The 25,239-nt window shown below is 43.9% G+C and overlaps 1 protein-coding gene across 16 annotated transcripts in view; it reads right to left on the reverse strand.

The window, feature by feature from the left end:
* The window catches only part of mtss1lb (MTSS I-BAR domain containing 2b), a 190,708-nt gene that overhangs the window by 141,636 nt on the left and 23,833 nt on the right, over positions 1-25,239 (reverse strand). For 2 of the 16 annotated variants that reach the window (XM_063066626.1, XM_063066624.1), the window contains exon 2: positions 5,335-5,464. The exons of the other annotated variants lie outside the window; for them this stretch is intronic. The gene's annotated coding sequence lies outside the window, so the exon portion shown is untranslated. The remainder of the gene's footprint in view (positions 1-5,334; positions 5,465-25,239) is intronic. 16 annotated transcript variants of the gene reach the window in all.

Here is a 25,239-nt window from a genome sequence, read left to right on the forward strand (position 1 = left end):
CTGTGTAAAGAAGACATTTTGCCTCACAAGTCTCCTTTAAACTTCACCCCCCCCATCTTAAATCTGTACCCTCTAGTATTTGAGGCCAAATACAGCTCCAAAAGATGCAGAAAGTGGATCTTCTGATGGGTGCTCAGATACAATAAAACTGCCCCACTCTAAATAGAGTAAACTCTGACAACATTGCGCTGATTTTAATGGGAGTTGTGTGAACAAATTTCTGGTCCATTGTCTAACTTGATTTCTCTCCCCCCAAACACTGCCTGGACTACTGAGAATCTGTAGGACCTTTTACCTTCCCTACGTGCTCTATGTGAACTCTAATCCCTTCATACTCTCCAATAGTTCAACAAACCCAACTGGAGGTCTAGAGCTGGCCGATGCCAATTGATTCAACGGTACAAAATCTTGCCTCTGGTTTATTCCATAAACACTAATTATTTCTGGCTGATATCCTGGGGGTTTCCCCACTTTGCCCTGTTAGGTGTTTCCCACACTGTGTGATCTTTTTTCACAAATAAAAATGCACATAAAATTCTTGAAGCAAGTGTCAGTTTTTCTCCTGCCGTCATAGTATCTGTGTGACACATATTGTATTCTGCAAGATGCTTCAAGCCAGACTACAATTTGATTTCAGATTTAGGAAACAATTCAGAATGCAGCACATAGAAACATAGAAAATAGGTGCAGGAGTAGGCCATTCGGCCCTTCGAGCCTGCACCGCCATTTATTATGATCATGGCTGATCATCCAACTCAGAACCCTGCACCAGCCTTCCCTCCATACCCCCTGATCCCTGTAGCCACAAGGGCCATATCTAACTTCCTCTTAAATATAGCCAATGAACTGGCCTCAACTGTTCCCTTTGGCAGGGAATTCCACAGATTCACCACTCTCTGTGTGAAGAAGTTTTTCCTAATCTCGGTCCTAAAAGGCTTCCACTTTATCCTCAAACTGTGACCCCTCGTTCTGGACTTCCCCAACAACGGGAACAATCTTCCTCTATCTAGCCTGTCCAATCCCTTTAGGATTTTATACGTTTCAATCAGATCCCCCCTCAATCTTCTAAATTCCAACGAGTACAAGCCCAGTTCATCCAGTCTTTCTTCATATGAAAGTCCTGCCATCCCAGGAATCAATCTGGTGAACCTTCTTTGTACTCCCTCTATGGCAAGGATGTCTTTCCTCAGATTAGGGGACCAAAACCGCACACAATACTCCAGGTGTGGTCTCACCAAGGCCTTGTACAACTGCAGTAGTACCTCCCTGCTCCTGTCCTCGAATCCTCTCGCTATAAATGCCAGCATACCATTCGCCTTTTTCACCGCCTGCTGTACCTGCATGCCCACTTTCAATGACTGGTGTATAATGACACCCAGGTCTCATTGCACCTCCCCTTTTCCTAATCGGCCACCATTCAGATAATATTCTGTTTTCCTATTTTTGCCACCAATTATCCACATTAAATTGCATCTGCCATGAATTTGCCCACTCACCCAACCTATCCAAGTCACTCTGCATCCTCTTAGCATCCTCCTCACAACTAACACTGCCACCCAGCTTCGTGTCATCCGCAAACTTGGAGATGCTGCATTTAATTCCCTCATCCAAGTCATTAATATATATTGTAAACAACTGGGGTCCCAGCACTGAGCCTTGCGGTACCCCACTAGTCACCGCCTGCCATTCTGAAAAGGTCCCGTTTATTCCCACTCATTGCTTCCTGTCTGCTAACCAATTCTCTATCCACATCAATACCTTACCCCCAATACCGTGTGCTTTAAGTTTGCACACTAATCTCCTGTGTGGGACCTTGTCAAAAGCCTTTTGAAAATCCAAATATACCACATCCACTGGCTCTCCCCTATCCACTCTACTAGTTACATCCTCAAAAAATTCTATGAGATTCGTCAGACATGATAAAATACTTAAATGTTTACAGCCCTCAAAAATCAATCCTGATGACAAATATGAAACAGCATGGAAACAGGCCCTTCAGTCCACTGACTCCCTGCTAGCCACCAAATATCCATTCATACTGACCTCACAGTCCCATCCACTCACCCTGGAGTCTACCACTGACACCCAAACCAGGGCAACTTACAGTGGCCAGTTAAGCTCTGTGTCTTTGGGATGTGGGAGGAAACAGTAAGTGGGGACGAAGCACACAGTCACAAGGAGAAAGTGCAAACTCCACGCAGACAATACCTTAGACCAGGATTGAACCCAGACTGATGCAGCACCCATATGCTTTCTAACAAATCTTGAATTCACAGTTGCTCACTGAAAATGACGACAGAGTTAGGCTGAGAGGTGAAGGAGACGTATGGCATTCCTGCCTGCATATCTCAGGGCACTGAATACAAGGGTTGGGACATCATGTCACACTTGGACAAACTGTTGGATTTGGCCATTCCTTAGACTAAGTATTGTGTGCAGTTTTGGTCGACACTGTATAGGAAAGATGTAACTGAGTTAGAGAGGGTACAGAAAAGATTCACGAGGATATTGCTTGCATTGAAGGGCTTGAGGGTTATGGAGTGACTAGAAAAGCTAGAGTGAAGGTGCTGAGAGGATATAGAACCGAGCAGTGAAGACCAGGCAGATATCCAGCATCTGCTTTCCATGGGAGGGTATCTAAACCTAGAGGGCACAGGTCTAAGGTGAGAGAGAGAATGATTGAAGAGGATCTGCTGGGTATGTTTTCCCTATACAAACAGTAGCTGGTATTTGGAATGAGTTGCCAGAGGAGGTGGAGGAGGCAGGAACAACTACAACATTTAAAAGGCATCTGGACAGAGCAGGAGGAGAGAGGGAGTCAAATGGGATTAGCACAGATAAGCATCATGAGCCTAAGGGCCCATTTCTGAGATGCATCTGTATTTACTAAGGAAACTGGCATGAAGTCTATGGAATTAAGGGAAACAAGTAGTGAGATCATGGAAACTGTACAGATTGAAAAGGAGGAGGTGCTTGCTGTCTTGAGGAAAATTAAAGTGGATAAATCCCCGGACCTGACAGGGTGTTCCCTCGGACCTTGAAGGAGACTAGTGTTGAAATTGCAGGGGCCCTGGCAGAAATATTTAAAATGTCGCTGTCTACAGTGAGGTGCAGGAGAATTGGAGAGTGGCTCATGTTGTTCCGTTGTTTAAAAAAGGATCGAAAAGTAATCCAGGAAATTATAGGCCGGTAAATTTAACGTCGGTAGTAGGTAAGTTATTGGAGGGAGTACTAAGAGACAGAATCTACAAGCATTTGGATAGACAGGGACTTATTAGGGAGAGTCAACATGGCTTTGTGCGTGGTAGGTCATGTTTGACCAATCTATTGGAGTTTTTCGAGGAGGTTACCAGGAAACTGGATGAAGGGAAGGCAGTGGATGTTGTCTACACGGACTTCAGTAAGGCCTTCGACAGGGTCCCGCATGGGAGGTTAGTTAGGAAAATTCAGTCGCTAGGTATACATGGAGAGGTGGTAAATTGGATTAGACATTGGCTCGATGGAAGAAGCCAGAGAGTGGTAGTAGAGAATTGCTTCTCTGAGTGGAGGCCTGTGACTAGTGGTGTGCCCCAGGGATCAGTGCTGGGTCCATTGTTATTTGTCATCTATATCAATGATCTGGATGATAATGTGGTAAATTGGATCAGCAAGTTTGCTGATGACACAAAGATTGGAGGTGTAGTAGACAGTGAGGAAGGTTTTCAGAGCCTGCAGAGGGACTTGAACCAGCTGGAAAACTGGGCTGAAAAATGGCAGAAGGAGTTTAAAACAGACAAGTGTGAGGTATTGCACGTTGGAAGGACAAACCAAGGTACAACATACAGAGTTAATGGTAAGGCACTGAGGAGTGCAGTAGAACAGAGGGATCTGGGAATACAGATACAAAATTCTCTAAAAGTGGCATCACAGGTAGATAGGGCCCTAAAGAGAGCTTTTGGTACATTGGCCTTTATTGATCAAAGTATTGAGTATAAGGGCTGGAATGTTATGATGAGGTTGTATAAGGCAATGGTGAGGCCGAATCTGGGGTATTGTGTTCAGTTTTGGTCACCAAATTACAGGAAGGATATAAATAAGGTTGAAAGAGTGCAGAGAAGGTTTACAAGGATGTTGCTGGGACTTGAGAAACTCAGTTACAGAGAAAGGTTAATAGGTTAGGGCTTTATTCCCTGGAGCATAGAAGAATGAGGGGAGATTTGATAGAGATATATAAAATTATGATGGTATAGATAGAGTGAATGCAGGCAGGCTTTTTCCACTGAGGCAAGGGGAGAAAAAAACCAGAGGACATGGGTTAAGGGTGAGGGGGGAAAAGTTTAAAGGGAATATTAGAGGGGGGCTTCTTCACACAGAGAGTGGTGGGAGTGTGGAATGAGCTGCCAGACAAGGTGGTAAATGCAGGTTCTTTTTTAACATTTAAGAATAAATTGGACAGATACATGGATGGGAGGTGCATAGAGGGATATGGTCCATGTGCAGGTCAGTGGGACTAGGCAGAAAATGGTTTGGCACAGCCAAGAAGGGCCAAGAGGCCTGTTTCTGTGCTGTAGTTTGGTTTCTATGGTTTCTATGCACCAATCCATGATTTTACACACACCAAACAAAACTAGTCACAGACTATTTTGCCATCCATAAACACCTCCCATCAAATCTGCATCACCACCAGCCCAAACAACCGCTCCTCACCCTGAAGGAGCACGCCGCAAAAGAAAACCTTGTGCAAACAAGATTTGTAAATTGGAATCTGCAGCGCAGCGTGCACCAGAATGGTCTAAAGGTGTGGCAGATTGTTCACGAGGTGCCAGTCTGAGTCACCCAGAACTTGGACAAACTTCCACTGATGCACAGTGGCGAGTATCGTGACTGATTGCATTATGGCCTGGTATGGGAACACCAGTGCTCAGGAATTGAAAAGTGGTGGATGCAGCAGGGTCCATCACAGGCAAAGCCCTTCCCACCATTGAGTACATTTACATAGATTGCTGCCACAAGAAAGCAGCATCCATCAGAAAAGACCCCACCATCCAGGCCATGCTCTCTTCTTGTTACTGTCACACCACCAGGTTCAGGAACAGCTACTACCCTGCTACCGTCAGGTTCTTCAGCATGCAACTGATTCCACAACTTACAGGCCAACTTTCAAGGACTCTATAACTCATATTCTCAGTACATTTTTTTAACTTGTTGTCTTTTGCACATTGGCTGTTTATCAGTATTTATGTATAGATTTTCATAAATTCTATTGTATTTCTTTATTTTACTTTAAATGCCTGCAGGAAAATGAATCTCAGCGTAGTATATAGTGACATATAGTGACTTTGACAATAAATTTACTTTGAGTCTTCATTACTGCGAATCTGTGTAAAAATAGATTCCATCTTTAATCTGTTGACCTCCCGGTTTGTTTCTGTAGCCCAGCTATATTCTGCTGGCTCCACTGCGCAGGACAGCTCATTCACAGGCCCTGAAAGCAAAACCACAGAGTCCATCATGGGAAAAGGTGCCCCAACAAGCAGAGGAAAAGATTTCAGGACACTGAGAAATGCAACATCTCCTCTCACTCCTGCAAGTCCCTGAACCACGACTGTTCAAACTGGAGAAAGTATAGAGATCCAGGAGGGATTGCACCGTGAGAACACAGAACCTTGTGCGAGCAGAGGGCAGAAGGACCGCTTTGAAAACTCCATCTCCTGTTGTCCATCCACTATGTCCCACCCCATCTGCGGTTTCCTCACTGGCCATGTCAGAACCCTCCAAGCCGGAATGGAAATCAAGTTGATGTCTTTGTCATGTGCACAAGTACAACACCACTCTCCTGGTGCGGCACACACTCCATGACATGGCCACAACTGGAGCAGCAGTTCTCGGGCTCAGACCTGACCCAGACATTATGGAATGTCACTGCAAACGGGACAGTGGTGAGACAATACCTAGAGTATTACATGTAGCTCTGGCCACCTTACCATAGGAAAGATGTGATTAAGATAGAGAGGTTGCAGAAACAATTGACAAAGATGTTGTCTGGATCGGTGGGCCTGAATTTCAAAGAGGGACTGGACAGGCTGGGATTCTCTCCCAGGAGTGAAGCAGACTGAGGGGAGACCTTTCAAAGATTTATAAAATCATGATATATACAGATATGATGGATTGTCATGGTCTTTTATAGGACAAGAGCGTCTACAACTATAGGGCATAGATTTGTGAGGGAAAGAGATCTGAAGGACATGTTTTCCATACAGAGGGTGGTGGATATATGGATCAAGCTGTCAGAGGAGGTGGCAAAGGTAGGTACAATTACAATATTGAAAAGCCAGGTACATTGATAGGAACTTTTGGAAGGATGTGGGCCAAATGCAGGCAAATGGACTGGTTCAGGCAAGCACCTTGGTTGGTATGAACAAGAAGGGCTGAAGGGCTTGATTCCATGCAGGATAAACCCATAGCTCACTCGAGTGGCACAGCTGGATGAGAGACTGCCTCACAGTGCCAGAGACCCAAGTTCAATCCCAACCACTAACACTGTCTGTGCACGTTCACTCTGTGACCAAGTGGGTCTCCTGCGGATGCCGCAGCTTCCTCCAAAAACCCAAAGACACGTAGATCGGGAGGTTAACTGGCGCAAGTTGTCCCTGATATGCAGGTGAGTGGTAGAATCCGTGGTAGTTGAGGTAAGAACAGAGGTAAGAACTTTTCAATAAATGGGATTAGTGTAGGATTGATAGAGATGTACAGAATGATAAGAGGCATGGATCGAGTGGACAGCCCAAGACTCTTTCAGAGTGAAAATGGCTAATATGAGGGGGCATGATTTTAAGGTGAAAGGAGGAAAGTATAGGGGGATACCAGAGGCAAGCTGTTTTGTAAACACAGAGCACGGTGAGTGTATGCAACACATTGCCAGGGGTAATTGCCAGGTCGAGGCAGATACGTTAGGGGCACTAAGAAACTCTTCGGTAGGCACATGGATAACAGAGAAATGGAGAGCTATGTAGGAAGGAAGGTTTTGCTTTGAGTCAGATTAAAAGGTCAGCGCATCATGGGCCTGTACTGTACTATCATTAGTGTGAATGGGTGACTGATGGTTGCCATGGACTCAGTAGACTGAAAGACATATTTCTGTACAGCATGACTCTACAGATGGCAGACATGAGGTAAAAGAGTGAAGTCCTAAGTGGCTGGGAGAGAAGGAGGATGAAAGGCAAGGCAGGTGAGGAACCTCAGTGCAAGAATGGGAGAGGAGAAAGCAGAGCTGAAGATACAGAGAGCCTCTGAGAAGGACAGTACTGAGAACTGTGCCAGGCTGCAGCTGGGACTCTATAACAGAGCCATTCATCACACTACAGTCTGCATGTTTCCTGATAGATGGACTTGCACACAGCACGGTTTTATGGATTCAATAGACTGAAGGTTGGCAAACATATCATCAGGCAGTCACAGTAACAGAGAGCACTGGTCTGGATTCAGTGAGAGGAATTGTTCATTGTGGACAATGTCCAGACTGCATACAGAGTCAGGGAGAGGAGAGGAGGGGGAGAAATTCAGTGTGGAAAATGTCAGAAGGGAGGGATAGAGATTGACAGGAAAGGGGATAGAGGGGAGATGGGGGTGAGAGGATGTTGAAGAGCGTGAGAGGGCATGAGGGAGTACTGAGGGAGTGTGAGGGGACATGAGGGGGATAGAAGAGAGGAAGAGAGAGCTGGAGGCAGGGGAGAGAGGATGGGGGGAGGAGGCAGCATATTCTGGGAGAGAGGGAGGTGGGTAGAGGGGCAGAGGAGAAGAGAGGGAGAATCTACATTTAATAGTCCTGGTATATCTCAAAACCAACAATTTATTTCTGAAGTGCCACTAGAATTGATGGGCAGAGCATTTGGAAGTGCTTTTCGATAGGCAAAGTGCAAAAGAACAGTCCAAACACGGCCACTTATCCTATTAGACAGTTTTGTTACGTTAAAGGTGATCAATTAAAGATCTGTCCTTTTTCCCCAGATGATAAAGAAAGCCCCATAAGATTGCCAGTATTTGTGTTCTCTCAATGGATCCATTCTCCCGTTCTGGTATCAATAATGATAAGAGTTTCTCATTTGTCTTTTCTAGTGACCTTATCTCCCGTGTGCTATGTTGAGAATAATGACACAGATTAGGAAGTTTTCATGAAGTTTCCAATATCTGCTGGATAAATAAAGCTCATCTTAATACGGCAAAGAGCTGGAATTGAATGAATGCGCCACAGTTGTCACTGACTTCATTAAAACCTGTGTGGATGAGTACGTACCTACAAGAACAAACCGCAGATGAACCAGGAGATTCGTAGTCTGCAGAGGGCTATGTCTGTGGTATTCAAGTCTAGTGATCCAGGACTATACAAAAAAGGCCAGGTATGACTTATGGAGGGCTATTTAAAGTGTAAAAGAACAATTCTGATTGTGTTTAGAGGCGGAATCGAATGCATATCAACTCTGGCAGAGTTTGCAGGCCATTACTTCCTACAAAGCGAAACAAAACATCACAAGGGGCAGTGATGCTTCACTCCCAGAGGAGTTCAACACCTTTTATGCACACTTTGAAAGGGGCAATAAAACCTCAGCTCAGTGGAGCCTGCAGCATCCAGTGACCCCATGATCGCTGCCTCGGAGGCCGACATAGAATGTCTTTCAAGAGAGTGAACCCTTGGAAGGTGATTGGCCCCGATGGTATACCTGGTAGGGTTCTGCAAACCTATGACAACCAACTGCCAGGTGTATTCAAAGACATTTTCAATTTCTCATTTCTACAGTCAGAAGTTCTCACCTGTTTCAAAAGGGCAGCAATAATACCAGTGCCCAAGAACAGCAGGGCGAGCTGCCTTAACAACTATCATTCAGTAGCATTCACATCTGCAGTGGTGAAGTGCTTTGAGGGGCTGGTTATGGCTAGAATCTACTCCTGCCTCAGCAAGGACCTGGACCCACTGCAAGTTGCCTATTGCTACAATAGGTCTACCACAGGTACAATCTCATTGGCTCTTCACATGCCCTTGGATCACCTGGACAATATTAGTACTTACACCAGGCTGCTGTTCATTGACTACAGTTCAGCATTTAACACAATCATTCATACAGATCTGATTAAAAAAACTCCAAAATCTGGCCCCCCCGGTACCTCCCTCTGCAACTGGATCCTTGACTTCCTCACTGGAAGACCGCAGTCAGTGTGGAGAAGAAGTAACATCTGCACCTCGCTGATAATCAACACTGGCACACCTCAAGGATGTATGGTTAACCCTCTGCTCTACTCTGTCTATATACCCATGCCAATTCTGATTTGGAGGAGTCTGGAGGTAGAGAAGAAAAGTAATGCAGAATTGTTTTCATTACACAGTGGGGAAGAAAGTTGGGAAAGGGAGGATGTGTTAGTAGATTTCCATTAAAGTCAGTCATCCACCCACTGACCCAAGAAAAACAGAGAAATCATCAAAAGTTTCTCATCAGTCTGCAAAATGGTTTGCCCTATAAAATAATGATGGCTTCCCTTATCTGTCTAATTCAATGAACTGGGCAGGAAATGGTGCCTCTGTAATCCGAAGACCTGAGTATGAGCAACACACACAAAATGCTGGAAGAACTCAGCAGGCCAGGCAACAACTATGGGGAAAAAAAAGTACAGTCGACATTTTGGGTCAAAACCCTTTGGCAGGACAGGAGAAAAAATGCTGAGAAGTAGATTTGAAAGGTGAGAGGTGGGGAAAGAGAAACACCAAGTGATAGGTGAAACTTGGGGGGGGGGGGATGAAATAGAGTTGACTGGTGAAAGAGCCAGAAGGCCATGGAATAAAGAAAAAAGGGGGAGAAGCACCAGAGGGAGTCAAGGAGATAAGCTGAGAGAGGGAAAAGGAGATGGGAAATGGTGAAGTGGGGGGGGGGGGGACATTACCAGAAGTTTGAGAAATCGCGTTCATGCTGTCAGGTTGGAGGATACCCAAACGGAATATGAGTATGATTGGTTTTCCATGTTGTCATGTGGTTGAGGTGAGGGAGTGTGTAAAACACAAGGAGCAGCCTTTCTCCTTGTTTAGCAATTGTGATCTCCTCCAGTAATAAGTATGGGAATAGGTTTGCTCCAGTATACTCTTAATCTGATATAGCAGCAACAGTTTCTGTTCCCACTTCTGGTAATGTCCCCCCCCCTCCCCACTTCACCATTTCCCATCTCCTTTTCCCTCTCTCAGCTTATCTCCTTGACTCCCTCTGGTGCTTCTCCCCCTTTTTTCTTTATTCCATGGTCTTCTGGCTCTTTCACCAGTCAACTCTATTTCATCCCCCCCCCCCAAGTTTCACCTATCACTTGGTGTTTCTCTTTCCCCATCTCTCACCTTTCAAATCTACTCCTCAGCATTTTTTCTCCTGTTCCCACTTTCATTCCACATTACCCATCTGTTAACAAACACTGAAGCTAAACTGCCACTGAAAAAGCCATGGAGTAACTACTGCAGACACTGGAAACAAGTTTTGCAGATCGCTCAAAGACCCAGCCAGGAATGGGCTAAATTAGTATGGGGGAGGGGGGCTTTGTTCAGTCAAGGAACAGACAGAGGGAGAGTGGGGATTAGAAGTGGTACAGAGCACAGCCCAAGAACAGGGATGGACAGTCAGTATAGGGACAATGGGTTGGGAAGAGACAAAGTTTGTAGCCAGGGATCCCTGACTTATAATATTTTGAGGTTTAGGATGAATGGTTTTAAACTCAGATCAGTGGCACAAATTACAAGAATGTCAATATGGTTAGACCTTGCACTGTTTCTTGCACAACAAAAGGGCCATAAATCATGAGCAATGGGCCCCTTTCTGATTGCTGACTGCCTGGGGATCCTCTGAGTCTAACATCTTTATGGCATCTCAGTGCATGCAATTGGTTGCCTTGTTTTCATTTTTGCAGCTATGACTCATGGTGAAAAGCAGCTGACCAGAGTGCTTTCTTCTGTGCCTATGTCTGCACAATTTCCAGCTCCAGCCAGGAACTGAGCTGACCAGACTGTGGAGCTTGTGAAATGCACTGTGCGAATAGAAGTCCTTTCTTCTGTGCCTATGTCTGCACAATTTCCAGCCCCAGCCAGAAACTATGCAGGTTTATTGGACCAACTTTGCTCCTCTCCAGACTCCTGCCTTTCTCCACAGACAACCTCCATTCCAGACTGAAAACCTACTGTTTTCTCTTTGCTCCTCATGTCAGTGCTGTCCGCTATCAACCCAGATATCCATGAGCCAACTCAGCAATGACCTAGTCATACAGAACAGGATCAAGCTATTCAGCCCACTGTCCATAACAGTCATCAAGCACCCATTGCTCTCATATTCTTGACATCTTTTCCTAAGATTTACCACCCATTTACGCACCAGGGGCAATTTATAGTGGCCATAGGGACTTGATTCATTAGAATTTAAGAGACTGAGAAGTCTCCTTCGAGGTTGCAGCTCAGATTTAGTTGTTTTCAGGTTGTTTTAGGTTGATATAGGGATTTTTTTTATACAAAAAGGGAAATTAGGGATTAGGTTTAGGTACAGGGATGTTGGGAAATAGGGAGAGGCCTCCACTCCAGATTCAAAGGTGAGTAACACGGGCATGTAGGATGCCAGCAAGACAGGGAGGAACAAGGACCAGTGACCACCTGGGCACATGAATCACAAGATTGGCGTTCAAGGTCTAGTATCCAGGATCCCATCTTCGGAGAGTCCAAAGCTCAAGGACCATGTTCATCAGATTTGTTCACAGCACCAGTAGGAATCTCTGCACACTTGCAAGTCCCCAGCACCATCTGTTGCAGGCGTGACCAAGATATACACCAAGAAACGCCCTAGTACACAGTTCCTTACATTGCAAACTTTGTTGACCAAGAACACACTCCACTGGAGTTCTGTATGGTCAAGAGTGATGACAAATTCACATTGGGAAGGACAGAATCACCAAAACACAAATTGCATGTCTATGTCTTTTATTGTTACAATCACCATAGCTAACCCACAATACCACATAATCCTGAGTAACCCACAAAATGCTGGAGGAATAATGGACAAGCTCTCCTCTACAATCACTCTGAGCACCGGTGCCCCACAAGGCTGTGTACTCAGCCCCCTGCTGTACTGACTGTACACCCGTGATTGTGTAGCGAAGTTTCCATCGAACTCAATATATAAGTTTGCTGATGACACAACAATTGTAGGACATATCTCGGGTAATGATGAGTTTGAGTACAGAGAGCAAATTAAGAACCTGGTGGCATGGTGCGAAGACAATAACCTATCCCTCAACATCAGCAAGACGAAGGAATTGGTTGTTGACTTCAGAAGGAGTAGCGGACCGCACGACCCAATTTACATCGGTGGAGCGCAAGTGGAACAGGTCAAAAGCTTTAAGTTCCTTGGGGTCAATATCACAAATGACCTGACTTGGTCCAACCAAGCAGAGTCCACTGCCAAGAAGGCCCACCAGCGACTTTACTTCCTGAGAAAACTAAAGAAATTTGGCCTGTCCCCTAAAACCCTCACTAATTTTTATAGATGCACTGTAGAAAGCATTCTTCTAGGGTGCATCACAACCTGGTATGGAAGTTGTCCTGTCCAAGACCGGAAGAAGCTGCAGAAGATCATGAACATAGCGCAGCATATCACACAAACTAATCTTCCGTCCGTGGACTCACTTTACACCGCATGCTGTCGAAGCGGTGCTGCCAGGATAATCAAGGACACGACCCACCCAGCCAACACACTTCTCATCCCTCTTCCCTCCGGGAGAAGGCTCAGGAGCTTGAAGACTCGTACGGCCAGATTTGGGAACAGCTTCTTTCCAACTGTGATAAGACTGCTGAACGGATCCTGACCCGGATCTGGGCCGTACCCTCCAAATATCTGGACCTGCCTCTCGGTTTTTACTTTCCATTACTACCTTACTTTCCATTTTTCTATTTTCTATTTATGATTTATAATTTAAATTTTTAATATTTACTATCGATTTGTAATCCAGAGAGCGGGAAGCGCAGAATCAAATATCACTGTGATGATGATACATTCTAGTATCAATTGTTTGGTGACAATAAAGTATAAAGGAATTCAGCAAGTCAGGCAGCATCTATAAACACACCCGAGTTCCTCCTGCGTTTTATGTATGAGGTCAGTAGTAGGGACTCAAAAGATATGGGGTTAAAACAGGAAAGTGACTCTGAGGTAAAAAAAATTCAACCAGGATTTTATTGAATGAGGAAGCAAAGGACTCAGGCAGCTCCATTACAGGCACAACCCTCCCCACCATCAAAATTAATCTTTAAGAGGTGGTGCCTCAGGAGGGCAGCTTCCATCATTAAGGGCCCTCACCACCCAGGACATGCTCTCTTCCCATCAGAGAGCACTCACAGGAGCCTGAAAACCCACACGTAACATTATAGGAATAGTGTCTTCCCTCTGCTATCAAATTTCTGAATGGCCCGAGAACACTGCTGCTTTGGCACTATTCTGTTTTTGTAACTCTCAGTAATCTTTTTTATGTCTTGCATATACTGCTGCCACAAAGCAACAGATTATATGACACAAGTGTGTGATAATAAACCTGGTTCTCATTCTGAACAGAATGGCCTTCTGCTGCTTCTATTCTTTATGCTCTCACTGTAACTCCATATTTCCATTCTTCTCCTGTGCTTAGCTGGAGACACGCACTCTTTTCGATTTGATCTCAAAGGAACCAAGGCCTCAGTCAACATTTTGTGCCCAAGAAGTCTCTTGAAGCTGATACATTAACCCTGTTTGCCTCTCTCCACAGATGCTGCAGGCCGGCAAAGTGTTGATTTTAGTGCAGTTTTCTAGCATCCGCAAGATTTCTTTTTCATTTCCATTTCCTCAAACACGTTGTTTGTGCACAAGTCCAGGGCCTTTCTTCCCTTTGTCTATTCCACCATTTGACAAGATCATAGCAGATCTATCATCCAATTCCTTGTTGCATGAACCCCCTAAAAATGTTAGGACAACACAGAACTCCCAGCCTCAGAATTCAGAGTTTAAACAGGTTCGCCCTTTGTGGAACAGAATTCCAAACAGCTGCCTTTCTCTACTTGTAGCAGCTTCATGCTAGGAGGGTTTGCCTCCAACTGCTAGACCACGTTTCTTCCAGCAAGTTTGTCCATCTCTATATAGCCAAAAAAACCCAATCCTTAACATATCCAGAACATCAAACCCATCTTAATCTTCTAAATTCCAGGGAATACAACCCTAATTTTTGCAGGGCAACACATTGGCACAGCACTGAGCCATTGCCTTTCAGCTTTAGAGACCTGTGTTCAATCGGACACTGACTGCGTGGAGTTCGCATGTGCGCCTTGAGACCACATGGGTTTCCACCAGGTGATTAGCTATCCTCCCACATCCCAAGAACATGTGGTTTGGTACACTAATTGGTCACTGTAAATTACCATCAGTGTGGAGGTGACTGGTAGTATCTTGGGGAAAGTTAATGGGAATGTCATGGGAATGTCATGAGAATACACATAGATCAGAATCAGAATTAACATCACTGCCATACATCGTGAAATTTGTTGTCTTTGCAACAATGTAATACATTATAATAGAGAAAATAAGTGCATTACAATAAAATATATAAACTAGTTAGTCGTGCAAAAATAGAAATCAGTGGTGAGGTAGTGATCGTGAGCTCAATGTTCATTCAGATATCGGATGGCAGAGGGAAAGAAGCTGTTCCTGAATCATTGACTTTGTGCCTTAAGGCTCCTGTACCTCCTTCCTGATGCGAGCAATGAGAAGAGAGCATGTCCTGGGGGAGGGGGGTCTTTACTGATGGATGTCAACTTTTTGAGGGATCACTCCTTGACGATGTCCTGCACACTATGAAAGTCCATGATGAAGCTGACTAATTTCTGCAGCTTGATTCGATCCTGTGCAGTAGCCCATCCTCCCATACCAGAGTGTGATGCAGCCACTCAGAATGTTCCACGGAACATCTGTAGAAATTTGTGAGCGTCTTTGATGACATATCAAATCCCCTCAAACTCCTAATGAAATATGGCCGCTGTCACGCCTTCTTTGTAGCTGCATTGATATGTTGGGCCCAGGATAGGTCCTCAGAGATACTGACGTCCAGGAACTTGAAGTTGCTCACTCGTTCCGCTTCTGGTCCCTTCTACTTCAGGTTAATGTAGGATTAGCATAAATGAGTATTTGGTGGTTGGCACAGACTCAGTGAACCAAAAAGCCTATTTCTACAATGTTTCCATGAACCTAATTTATCCCTTACACTGCAAGTGCCATAAGTCCCAAACTTGGTGGTTAACCCTGAAGTTCCTTGGGATATCTTACTTACCTAACATTGAACATAGAACAATTCAGCACAGTACAGTACAGTCCTTTAGCCTAAGATGTTTTGCTGAACTTTTAGCCTACTCTTAGATCAATCCAACCCTTCCCTCCTGCATAAGCATCGAATTTTCAATCATCCACATGCCCATCTAAGAGTATCTTAAATGCTCCTAATGTGTCTGCCTCTACTACCACCCAGCAGGGCATTCCACACAGTTACATCTCACTGCATAAAAACTCCTTACTTCTGACATTCCTCCAATCACTTTTAAATGGTGCTCCCTGGTATTAGCCAATTCTACTCTGGGAAAAAGTCTTTGGCTGTTCACTTTTCTTTTAAGAGATACAGCACAGTAACAGGCCCTTCCAGCACAATGAGCCTCAGCCGCCCAATTCCACCCATGTGACCAATTAGCCTACGAACCCATCTGTAAGTCTTTTGCAATGTGGGAAGAAGCTGGAACACCCGGAGGAACCCCACATGGTCACAGGGAGAATGTACAAACTCTTTACGGACAGCGACAGGAATTGTATCTGGGTTGCTGGTGTTGTGTTAACCACTAGGCTACCATGCCACCTCTTAATCTATGCCTCTCACCATCTTGTACAGCTCTAGCAAGTCATCTCTGATCCTAACGGTACATAAGTATGAGTTAGAGCAGAAGTAGCAGTATCTGCTGGGAGGTGTGCTCCAGTGGGAGGCATAGTCACAGCTGGTATATTGCCTGCTGACTGCAGAACAGCAGGATTTCAGGGCAGGCTGTCTCAGTACTTCGGGAGGCTGATGAAGGTGAGAATTCAGAAGGGCAGGTGAGCATGTACATCTCTATCTCTCTGTGTGTATGTGTGCTTTGCAAAGAGATTGAAATTCTACAGCAGAATTTCTCCTTTCTTTATCTTTTCTTCCTTCTGGTTCCCACCTTACCCGTATTCTTCTCACGTGCCCATCAGCTTTCTTTGGTGCCCTCTCCTCTTCCCCTTTCTCCCACAGTCTCATTTCCTCCATCAGATTCCTCCTCCTTCAACCCTTCACTCTTCCACCTATTCCCTCACAGCTTAATTTTTTTTCAAGAGGGCGAACCCTCGCAAGGTGGCAGAAGTAGAAAGGGTGAGCAGTTTCAAGTGCGTGGATGTCAACTTCTAAGGATCTATCCTGGGCCCAACAAATCTAGTCAGTTCCATCTTGGGCACTAGCCTACAAAGTTCCCAGGACGTCTTCAGGGAGCCGTGTCTCAGAAAGGCAGCGTCTATTATTAAGGACCTCCAGCACCGAAGGCATGCCCTTTTCTCACTGTTACCATCAGGTAGGAGGTACAGAAGCCTGAAGGCACACACTCAGTGATTCAGGAACAGCCCCTCTGCCATCCAATTCCTAACTGGACATTGAATCTTTGGACACTACCTCACTTTTTAAAAAATATACAGTATTTCTGTTTTTTTGCACTTCTTTAAAATCTATTCAATATATGTAATTGATTTACTTGTTTATTTATTATTATTGTTTTTATTTTTTTCTCTCTTCTATATTATGTATTGCATTGAACTGCTGCTGCTAAGTTAACAAATTTCACGTCACATGCCGGTGATAATAAACCTGATTCTGATTCTGACCTTCAAAAGGCGATGCCTCAAAAAGGTAGCATCCATCATTAAATATCTCCAGCACCCAGGACCTGCCCTCTTCCCATTGCTACCATACAGAAACCTGAACAGATGCACTCAACATTTCAGGAACAGCTTCTTCCCCTCCATCAACAAGTTTCATAATGATACAACGCACCTCAGTTTTCTCCCCTCTCTTTTTGCACAACTTATCTAATATGTGTGTGTGTGTGTATATATGTATATATATATATATATATATATATAAAAAAATAGGCATCCGTTAGTCTCGTGAGACCATGGATTTGCGCCTTGGAAGGTTTCCAGGGCGCAGGCCTGGGCAAGGTTGTATGGAAGACCAGCAGTTGCCCATGCTGCAAGTCTCCCCTCACCATCATTTTTATTACTTTGTACTTCGACGTACTGCTGCCATAAAATAACAAATTTAATGACATATGGCAGTGATATTAAACCGGATTCTAATTCTAATTTATTCCCTCCCCAACACCCTAGCTTTCCCCCTCACCTGCCAGCTTGTACTCCTCCCCCAACGCCCACCTTCTTATTCTGGCTTCTTCACTCGTCTTTTCCAGTCCTGATGATGGGACTTGGCCTGAAATGTCAACTGTTTATTCATTTCCACAGACGCTGTATAAACTGCTGAGTTCCTCCAGCACTTTGTGTGTTGCTCTAGATTTCAACCATCTGCAGAAACTCTTGTATTTAAGATTAAGTACATTTATACTGCATGGGATCGCTCTATGTGGAAAGCCATGATCGCCCAAGCATGTAATGCACAAGAACATGAAGAAGAAATTGCAATTGCTGGGTATTACATTTCTCTTACTTAAGCTGTCTACATTTCTTAAGCCACTTGAAGAGCTTAGTTTATAGCATGAAGCTGTTATCACTGATTTGGAAATCACTGAAGGAACTCGGCCCAAAATGGGTGACTGCTTATTCCCCTCCATAGGGACTGCCTGACCTGCTGAGTTCCTCCAGCATTTTGTGTGTGTTGACCTGTGAGGTATTGAGTTATCAGGGCAGAGAAGAAGAATAATTTTTTCTCCCTCACAGGACTGCTCTCTTCCTCAAAGAACAGTGAGGTCTACAAATTCCTGAAACAAAGGGGCATGAAGGGAATGAAACTTTACCAAGGAGTACAAGTTGAGGGTACAATCAGATCAGCCCAGATCTTATTAAGTGGCAGAGCAGGACTGACAAGCCTGTAATGACTGTGATTTCCAAATGAAAACTCAAGCAAGCTTCATATGCTTGTGATTTCATTTGGAAATCACCGTCATTGCAGATCATCCCTGAGTTACAATCACCCTGTTCAAGGACATCCTATATACAAATGAGCTCCCATAAGATTATTGAATTTAAAAATCTAGCATATGTACATACATTTATTCCTACAAACAACTGTAGCTTCCTCACTCTTGCCATTTTTAGTAATTGTTCTTCTTTAATGGATTTTTGGGCTTCTGAAGCTATTTAATACAATACAGTAGAGGTGTGGTTATCATATCAAGTGATTCTTGTGTCATTCCTGACTTACGGACAAAATCGTCTTAAGATTGTCTATAAAAATGGACCTGGTTTGATACCCTGGTACGTGCTGCATTTGAAAATTAGACAGAGGAATGCTCTGCCTGCAATATGTAATGTTGTCACAACTCTTGAGAAAGACTGCTTTCCCAGTACGTGGTTGAGTGCAGGAGTCTGAAGTTCACTCACCAGACATACAAATGGAATCATGGAAACATAGGATCGAGAGGTCACTCAGATCCCCACAAATCCCTCCCGGAGAAAAAAAGCAGTCTCCCTCCACAGGCTGCTATCTGGTTCTAAATTGGGAATCTATCCAATTTCCTTCTCAGAGACTCAATGCGGACAATATTAACTGAGTTTTGTAATTAATTACAATGTGGAAGAGATCGTCTTAGGCAGAGGGAGAATATTTTATATTGCGAGCAAAGACAGACAGTAAGTAGTTTCTCTGTACATGAGTAATAGTTGGAGGAACTCGGGGGGGGGGTTGTGATCAGGCAGCATCTATGAAGAGGAATGCACAGTCGACATTTCACAATCTCTGACACAAACGATGCACTTCACTAAATAATGCATTTCCATAAAGCTAATCTTTACATTGCTTATGATGTTTGTCACTTCTGACAGAATTGGATGACAGTTTTTTTCCGTCAACATCTAGTACTATGCAAATTACTACAGCATACATCCTGCTTTTCAGAGGACTCCAATTTCTCTTTTTAAATTCCCTAATAAGGTGAAACTTGACTACAAATTAGACAAGCTTCAATTTTTGCCAACAGCTCCTCACTGAATGCTTTCTCTCAGCCCATGTAAACAACATTCATGGAAATTCTCCTGCCAGCTACTTCAGCTGCTTCTATATAGATCAATAGCCATCAATTATTAAATGTGACATATCTTTTTTACCTAATGCTGGAGCTCTCCAGTCAGATTCACTCACTATGTCCCTGATTATAGATACATAATTTCCCAACAACTTGTACTTTCAGGCTTATTGGTCTGTAATCATCTGGTTTCCATTTCTCACTTTAAGCACCAGACTGATAGGTGCAATCTTCTAAAGAGACAGCTCCCAAATTAAACAAATTTATGAAGTATACAGATAATTGTGCAATGTTCTTAACCACTTATTTTAAAACTCAAGACAGGACCATCTAATCCTCAAGATTTATCACAACATACTGCCATGATTTTCTTTTTTTCTTAATGTTTAATTTGCTTATTTGGACTTGGTAAATCTTCTCCCTGATTCAATATCAATTTCCTCAACATAAGCGGCAAGCAAGCTCCTGCGGAAAAATAAACAAAAAAACTGCAGCTTCTGGAAATCTGAAATAAAGATAAACAATGTTGGAAGTAACAAGCAGGTCAGTCAGCATCTGTGGAAAGCAAAACAGTTAACATTTCAGGTTTGGAACCCTTCAGAATTAGTAGAGTGAAAAATAAGCTCTGAGTAGTGACTGCGAGAGGGGTGTAGAAACATTGTAAAATCTCTGACAGGGTGAGACCAATTTTTTCTTGGGAGTGCAGTTAGAGAAGCATTTATAAGCACATAATGCTTCTTCATATGTGTAATGTGTTGTTAATGGAGAGGCTATGTGACAATCCTAGTAAGTCAGACTATATAAGGAGATGCAACACTTGCTCTTTCACCTCTTCCCCCAAGAACCTAAGTGTTCTTCCTGGTAGGCAATGATCCCTTTGCACTTCTTTCAATCCAATGTAAAGCATTCAATGTTCACAGTGGGATTCCTCCACATTTGAGAAACCAACTGCAGACTAGGTGACTGTGATCACCTTACAGCGGACAACAGCAGTCACCCTGAGTTTCCTGTCACCTGCATTTTTAGCTTCCCCGTACCAATCTGATGCCCCTCAAAGTCCAACCCTACCATCCTGAGAGGTGAAAATGGATAACAGGGCATTGATGAAGCTGTATAGGCCATGCAATGGATTACAAAAGCTTTCATGAACTCCAACCATACCATTGACTTCAGAGGACGATGGGTACAGGAGGTCATCAATGGCCTATGCTAAGGGCCCAAGTAAGTAAATATACCACTCTGGTGACCTGCCATCTGTGGCTTCTGCACTGTTCCAATGAGGCCCAACACTAGCTTGTGGAATAACACCTCACTTTGGTACACTGCAGCTTCACAGATTTAATATTGAAATTTTCTCCCTCCCTTCTTAAAGAGTGGAGTAACATTTGAAATGTTCCAGTCCTCTGGAAACATTCCAGAATCTAGCGATTCTTGAAAGATCTTTACTAATGTCTCCACAATCACTTCAATTACCTTTTTCAGAACCCCGGGTTGCTGTCCATCTGACTTACTTAACTTCAGACCTTTCAGATTCCCAAGCACATTCTCATTAGTAAAGGCAACTACACTCACTTCTGCTCCCTGACACAATCAATTTTTCTGCATATTGCTAGTGTTTTCCACGGTGAAGAGTGATACAAAATATTTATTACATTCACCTGCCATTTCTTTGCCCTTCATTACTACCTTTCCAGCATTATTTTCCAGCAGTCCAATATTCTCTCTCAACTCTCTTTTACTCTTTATATATCTGAAAAAAAACCTCTGGTATTTTCTTTAATATTATTGGCGAACTTACCTTCATATTTCCTGTTTTTTCTCCTTATAGTTTTTTTATAAGTTGCTATCTGTTAGTTTATAACAGCTTCTTGACCCTCTAACCTCCCACTATTATTTGCTATATATCCTCTCTTTTGCTTTGATGCTGTCTTGTGAGCCAAGGCTTCCTCATCCTCCCTTTAGAATATTTCATCCTTGGATGTATTTATCTGCATCTTCCGAATTGTCCCTAGAAACTCCAGTCATTTTATCTTTTCCCTCTCAAACTGCAGGGTAAATTCTAGCATATTACAATCGCTGCCTCCTAAAGTTCCTTTATCTTAAGCTCCCTAATCAAATCTGATACATTACGCAACACCCGATCCAGAATTTCCTTTCCAGTAGTGGGCTCAACCACAAGCTGTTCTAAAAAGCCATCTAGTAGCTTTTATGTTTTATATCCCTTGCAAGTTTCTTTTCATCCTTCTTTTTGACGACTTTCCTTTCTGCTTTGTCTCTCCCAGTGACCATGATCGGCTGCCAGTCATTGACTTTGTGCATAACTTTGTCTTTAGTTTGATGTTGTTGTTTCTCTTTCCAGAGGAACTTTTTCACTTTAGGATATAAAATAGTTCTGTAATTACCTCAATTCCTTTTTTAAACACTTCATACTGGTCTGTGCTTTAGTGACTAACAGATTTGTCCAATTTAATTGAAGTGAAGGTGAACCACACCCAAATCTATAACCTTCATAGCTGTTGTACATTTCTCCTGTTTAAATACATCATTGAACTTAATTACAATTGCTATTTGATAAATGGCCACACGTTAGGCTCTTAAATTTGGCTCCATATTCTGTAAAGAATCCAATTTGGCCTACACACTCGTAAAAAAAAGCTTTCTTGAAACTATTCTTAAAAAATTACTGTTTCTCATAACTATTGCCTTTACTACATTTGTCCAATCTCAGAAATTCGACACTGTAGTTCACCGACAACTCACATGATCACTATGTCCTTTCTTGATTATTTAACTTTGCAGTCTCCACAGTGTTTTTATCTCCATGCAATGGCTTCAGCACAACAGCTTCTCCCCACCTCCCCCAACCCTCGCTTGTTCTCCCCGTTCTTCAGGTGAACCAGTTAACTACATTCCCATTTCAAGTCCTGAATATTCACACTATCACATTACACACTTGAATCTGTACCTGTACTTCATTCAGTTTCTCCTTATGCTCTGTGCAATGCTCATTTCACATGCACTTACATAGATTACTTTACTCGTATCCCTCTCCCTCTCCGGTGGCCAGATCCATTCATAGTCATACTTTATTGATCCCGGGGGAAATTGGTTAAAATTGATTCATCCTTCACTCCTGGAGCCTGCTGGAAGCCCAGTTTATTCCAACACTCACAACACGCTGGAGGAACTCAGCAGGTCGGGCAGTATCTGTGGAAAAGATCGGTCGACGTTTCGGGCCAGAACCCTTCATCAGGACTGTAGAAGGAGGCCCTATAAAGAAGGTGGGGGGAGGGTGGGAAGGAGAAGGCTTGTAGGTTCCAGGTGAAAAACCAGTAAGGGTAAAGATAAAGGGTGGGGGAGGGAAGACAGGGAGGTGATAGGCAGGAAAGGTGAAGAAGGAATAGGGAAAACACAATGGGTAGTAGAAGGAGGCGGAACCATGAGGGAGGTGATAGGCAGATGGGGGAGGGGGCAGAGTGACATAGGGATGGGGGAAGGGAGGGGGACGGAATTACCAGAAGTTGGAAAATTCTATGTTCATAACCAAGGGGCTGGAGACTACCTAGACGGTATATGAGGTGTTGCTCCTCCAACTTGAGTTTAGCCTCATCGTGGCAGTAGAGGAGGCCATATATGGACATATCTAAATGGGAGTGGGAAGCAGAGTTGAAGTGGGTGGCTACTGGGAGATCCTGTCTGTTTTGACGGACGGAGCGGAGGTGCTCGACGAAGCGGTCCCCCAATCTGCATCGGGTTTCACCGACGTAGAGGAGGCCGCACCTGGAGCACCAGATTGCTTCCCACTCCCATTCAGATATGTCCATACATGGCCTCCTCTACTGCCATGATGAGGCTAAACTCAGATTGGAGGAGCAACACCTCATATACTGTCTAGGTAGTCTCCAGCCCCTTGGTATGAACATAGAATTCTCCAACTTCTGGTAATTCCCTCCCCCACCCTTCCCCTATGTCACTCTTCCCCCTCCCCCAGCTGCCTATCACCTCCCTCATGGTTCTACCTCCTTCTACTACCCATTGTGTTTTCCCCTATTCTTTCTTCAGCTTTCCTGCCTACCTGCCTCCCCTCCCCCACCCCTTTATCTTCCCTCTTACTGGTTTTTCACCTGGAACCTACCAGCCTTCTCCTTCCCACCCTCCCCCCACCTTCTTTATAGGGCCTCTGCCCCTTCCCTCTACAGTCCTGATGAAGGGTTCCGGCCCGAAACGTCGACCGATCTTTTCCACGGATGCTGCCCGACCTGCTGAGTTCCTCCAGCGTGTTGTGAGTGAACTGGAATCCTTCACTTGCCTGGGTTTAATATCTAATGGAGCACTACACTCATAGCCCTGTTTAACTGTGTTCTTCGGAAGAGATCCACCTTCCTATGATACTTTGTGAGTATTCACAGTATCCAGTAGTTAGTTCATCATTGGAATCCATAGTCTTTGAGTAGAGACCATCTGCCACTTATCTAGTGAACAGACACACCTCTTCAGCCCACAATGCTGTGCCAAACCAATTAAGCTAACGAAACCTGATTACACTGATTACAATCCCCCACCTTCAATTTGTTTTCTATATAGTGCCAATTCATATTTACAGCACGCCAATCGAACTCAGATCCCGTCCCACCCTGGTACAGATGCCACTGGGCATTCAGTACCCTATGCCAACAGTGAGCCTTGCATGAGCTTTCATGTGAGATGACACCAGAGCCAACCTCACCCAAGGTTTTCCCAGGGAGTAAATAGCAGGGTCTTGTCCTGGCAGGAACTATACTACTTTAATATGAAACATCTGCTTTGAATCTTAATCATTTCAGAGACTTCATCGACACTCGTTATCCTGGGCTTTTGTGTCAAATCACCAGCTGACTGACCCCCAGAGGTATTCTGTGTTCTCAGAAGTGTTATCAGCACAATTACTCAGAGTACTTGGAGGCACATGATAAAATAGGCCATAGTCAGCATGGTTTTCTCAAAGGAAAACAATTACCTGACAAATCTGTTTGCATTCTTCGAAGAAATAACAAGCAGGACAGACAAAGGAGAATCAGTTGATATTGTGTACTTGGATTTTCAGAAGGCCTTTGACAAGGTGCCACACATGAGGCTGCTTAACAAGCTACGAGCCCGTGGATAAAGCAGTAGCTGCTTGGCAGGAGGCAGAGTGGGAATAAAGGAAGCTTTTTCTGGTTGGCTGCTGGTGACTAGTTGTGTTCCACAGGGGTCTGTGTTGGGACTGATTCTTTTTACATTATATGTCAATGATTTGGAAGATAGAATTGAAAGTTTTGTTGCGAAGTTTACAGATGATATGAAGATAGGCGGAGAGGCAGGTAGTTTTGAGGAAGTAGAGAGGCTACAGAAGGACTTAGATTAAGAGAATGGTCAAAGAAATGGTGGATGGAATACATTGGATCTCCCCCTCCCACTTTCAAATCTCTTACTAGCTCTTCTTTCAGTTAGTCCTGACAAAGGGTCTTGGCCCGAAACGTCGACTGTGCCTCTTCCTAGAGATGCTGCCTGGCCTGCTGCATTCACCAGCAACTTTCATGTGTGTTGATGGAATACAGTGTCGGGAAGTGTATGGTCGTGCACTTTGGTAGAAGAAATGAAAGGGCTGACTATTTTCTAAATGGTGAGAAGATACAAAAAATCTGAGGCATAAAGAGACTTGGGAGTCCTTGTGCATGATTCTCTAAAGGTTAATTTGTAGGTTGCTTCTGTGGTGAGGAAGGCAAATGCAATGTTAGCATTCATTTCAAGGAGACTAGAAAATAAAAGCAAAGGTATAATATTCAGACTTGATAAAACACTGATGAGGCCTCACTTGGAGTATTGTGAACAGTTTTGGGCCCCTCATCTTAGAAAGGGTATGCTGAAAGGAGGAGGTTCGTGAAAATAATTCCAGGATTGAAAGGGTT

Source organism: Mobula hypostoma, chromosome 14 (assembly GCF_963921235.1).
Source record: "Mobula hypostoma chromosome 14, sMobHyp1.1, whole genome shotgun sequence".
NCBI classification, from domain to species: domain Eukaryota; kingdom Metazoa; phylum Chordata; class Chondrichthyes; order Myliobatiformes; family Myliobatidae; genus Mobula; species Mobula hypostoma.